Source organism: Bison bison, unplaced genomic scaffold (genome assembly GCF_000754665.1).
Source record: "Bison bison bison isolate TAMUID 2011002044 unplaced genomic scaffold, Bison_UMD1.0 scf7180017864158, whole genome shotgun sequence".
NCBI lineage: Eukaryota > Metazoa > Chordata > Mammalia > Artiodactyla > Bovidae > Bison > Bison bison.
In genome coordinates this window covers 881,393-884,749 of record NW_011494730.1, presented here as the reverse complement: position 1 = coordinate 884,749, position 3,357 = coordinate 881,393, and positions in this window count along the sequence as shown.

Genomic DNA, 3,357 nt, shown 5'->3' with positions numbered 1-3,357 from the left:
AGAACCCAAAAGGTTGAACCTATTTAATCCGGAATCTGAGTTCCTCCTCCCACCAATCCCTCTCTGTTACTTCCCCTCTGCAAGATCTGGAGGGAGGGAAGCGGTATTGCAGCTGGTGTCAACACTGGCCTTTAAGGACATTCCCCACCTCCAGCCCCAGGGAGTGAGCCCTGGAGGTTACAGTTCCCTAGCAGTGTGGTCTGGGTTAGAGACCCCTTCTTGCTGTTGTGCCTTGGGGGTAGGGTGGGTGTGAGAATCTGATGTCTGGTCTCTCAAGCTGCACCCACCATGAGGCCCCTCCTATTTCCTACTTGTGTACGAGTGGAGACAGCCTCCAGAGGCTTGGTCCCAATTCATATCTCTTTGTCAAATCACCCAGTGATTTCCTTCACCTCTTGGACAGATCCGCTTTGGACCCTCCCGCACCTAACCTAGGAGGTTGTAAATGCTCTTGCTCCTGCTCTCCCCCTAGTGGGATCAGGAAGGGGACATATTTCAGTGACCTGACTCCTAGCCCAGCCCAGCCGCATGGTAAAACTGACAGCTCATTCAAGCCTGTTTCCTGAAGGGGGAGGGGACTGCCCTGGGCGTAGGGGAGGAACTTGGGAGACCACAGAGTTCCCGGGCCCCTCACTGAAGAAGGCAGGGCATTCTCAGTCGCCAAAGATGCTGCAAGTGCCCTGCTTGCTCCTTCTCTGGGATGTCTAATGGTTTGGGGGGGGGGGGGGAACATGGAGCACTTTCACCCAGCCCCAAACTCAGAGATACCCACTCTAAATCTGATCAACTGCCAGGGCCTGGGATGCACCAAGGATCCTGATCAGTTAGGGGGCAAATGGAGAGGAATGCACTCCATCTGTCTCTTCCAACTGTATCAATCACAGGACATCAATGCTCTCAGGACTTCCTGTGGACCCACCAAGTGTGTAGGAAGCCTCCTGGGGCTGGCCGGGAGAACTGACCATCAAGTTGCCTAACAACTAGCATCTTGCCAGGAAGTGCAGGTGCCTCCACCCTCCGTCCAGGGAAGGGTTCCTCAACCTCAGTACCATTGACCTTCTAGGCCTGATGACTCTGTTCAGGAGGTGCTCTGTGCATTGCAAGATGTTAAACAACATCCTGGTATCTAAGTACTAGATGCCAGTAGCATCTCTAGTTGTGACAACCACAAATACCTCTAAACATTGCCAAATGTCCCCTGGGGTGGAAAACTGCCTCTGGTTGAGAACCACTGAGTAGGCTAATGCTATACACTGACTCTTTGCAGGGCACTCCTCAAAGTCAATCCTAGACCATTAGACACAATGGAAGATTTCCAGTTCCAAAGCATTGCTCACCCTTCTCCTTCTGAAGAACCTTCGACAGCTCCCCAGTATCTACATTATGTAGTTCATGTTGCCAACTGGCATTCAAACCTTTTCTTATAGGGCATCCCTGGCCTATCTCTTTATCTTCAGTTACTGTTTCCCCCTCTACTATTCTTGAGCTCCAGGTAATGAAGGTATCTCACAATTCCCACCTATATATGTCTTTGTTCCTACTGTACTCTCAAGATTGTGGGTACAGAACCCAGATGGCTCTCCTATATTGGGTTCTGTTCATGAATTCTTGGTCTAATCACTGCCTGGCTCAGTGTGGGCCTGGTAAGCTCTAAAAGATGCAGGCCCAGAGGTCTCTGACCTCACAAAGGACTCTACCTGGACTCTATCACCCACATGGTCCCCTCACCCTGCAGATAGGATGACTGACAACAAAGATGGGGCTCTGCTCCTCATCCTAATCTGCTTTTACTTCTGAATGCCCACCATCATACTTATTTATTAAGCACTTCCTATGTGCCAGGCTCAGTGCTAAGCATTTCATCCATGTTGCATTATCTAACCTTTACAGCAAACCCATGATAGCTCATGGTATTATTATTTTCCTAATTTTTTAGGTGAGCAAAGTGGATTTCAGAAAAGTTAAGACAGTAGCTTCAGGTTACCAGTTCTAGTTGTAGATCTTCTAGCATCATCCTTTTCTAATGATTTTGGACTGGGGAAGGCCCTCCTTGGCCCTGGAAGCGGGTTCAGGCCTTCAGCGACTCACTCCTCCCAGGACTGTTTGCTCCCAGGTTGCCTGAGACCCAGACCCTTTTGTTCCTAACCTTCTCCCCTTAAATGACTGCGTTCTGGGCATTCACAGGTTTAGTCCACTGGTAGAGTTAGCCTGCCAATGCAGGGGACATGGGTTCAGTCCCTGGTCTGGGAGGATTCTACATGCCGTGGGGCTGTTAAGTCCATGTACCACAACTCCTGAGCCCCCACTCTAAAGTCCAAGCTCCAAATCAAGAGACGGCACTGCAGTGAGAAGCCCACGCACTGCAATGAAGAGTAGTCCCCACCCACAGCAACCAAGACCCAGTGCAGCCAAAAATAAAATCAAAATAAAAAATAAATGACTGCTTTCTGGAGTTGCTCAAAGGAAGAAGACACTGGTAGGAAAGGGGAGCAGGAGGACAACAGGTCACTGGGCATCATCTCTGGGCGATGAAGAACTAGACAACTGACCTTCTGGAGGTCAGGACAAAGGGCAGGGATGGGGTGCGCAGGGCCCAGCTGCGCCTGCTCCTTCCGCCCCGTCAGTCCCTGCAGCAGCAGCATCGATCCACCTTCCCAGCAAGCTCCCCCCTCTCTGCCCAGGCTGGGCCTGACTTGGATTGAGGCCCACCTCAGCTGGCACTAACAAGGGGATTGGGGGATCTACTTCCCTGGGCTGGGAAGCAGAACTACTTGGGGGAGGCGGGTCAGAAGGAACTCACTCCCTCCTTGGACAGAACACAGGGGAGAAAATCCTTCCCGGGTACATGAGGGGGGTCATCCGATGAGTCTAGGGGAAGTTTAGGGCCAGGACCACCCAGTTCGGAGCCGGGAGAGACCCGGAGCAGATTAGAGACCTGGGTAAGGCGGTGGTGCAGGCCTGTAATTACTCCCGGAGGAGCAGGGAAGACACAGCCCCAACCGTAGGATGATGCAGGAAGGGCCGCAGCAAGGCTCCCAGGCCGGGTCTCTCCCCACCCCAGCCATCACCAGGGGAGAGAGAGCGTAGCCCTTTTAGGGGTCTCCTTGTAACCCTCCAAGGCTCCCGACGTCCCTCGGGCGGATTTTGAGGTGGGTTTGGGAAAGACTGCTTATCTGAAGCTGCCGCCAAGGCCCTAGAGCCGGAGCTCGCAGGGTCCAGGGTGGGACTGGGGGCTCCCATCCCCGCTCCCCCCCGCTCCCCCCAGTCCTAGCGGCGCGTGAGTCACCCGAGCGCTCCCTACATAGTCGCCTCGCGCTGCGGCGCGTACCAACGCGCGGCCGCAGGGGGAGGCAGCTC